The sequence below is a fragment of the Sinocyclocheilus anshuiensis genome, unplaced genomic scaffold (genome assembly GCF_001515605.1).
Source record: "Sinocyclocheilus anshuiensis isolate Anshui unplaced genomic scaffold, SAMN03320099.WGS_v1.1 scaffold261, whole genome shotgun sequence".
Lineage (NCBI taxonomy): Eukaryota > Metazoa > Chordata > Actinopteri > Cypriniformes > Cyprinidae > Sinocyclocheilus > Sinocyclocheilus anshuiensis.
This window is the reverse complement of record NW_015536515.1, coordinates 1,533,710-1,533,940: the sequence shown is the minus strand read 5'-3', so window position 1 is coordinate 1,533,940 and position 231 is coordinate 1,533,710. Positions and strand designations below refer to the sequence as shown.

Sequence of the window (231 nt, the reverse complement as noted above, 5' to 3'; positions counted from 1 at the left end):
CCAAATAGCACATAATATGTGTGTGTATATATATATATATATATATGTATATTGTTATATTATGAGTAATTGATACTATAGCATGTTTACTGTTCCATTTAAAGTCAAATTCCCCTTTCCACCAAGTTAACTTGGCCAAGTTAAACATGAATGCTAATTCTGAGCCTGTGGTGCAACACCACACCTTAGGACGCACATATGTGGCCTTATCAAGAAGAAAGCAATCCATTC

At 33.8% G+C, this 231-nt stretch overlaps 1 protein-coding gene across 1 annotated transcript in view; it reads right to left on the bottom strand.

The window, feature by feature from the left end:
- akap6 (A kinase (PRKA) anchor protein 6) overlaps window positions 1–231 on the bottom strand; it is a 180,628-nt gene that overhangs the window by 161,894 nt on the left and 18,503 nt on the right. The window lies entirely within an intron of this gene.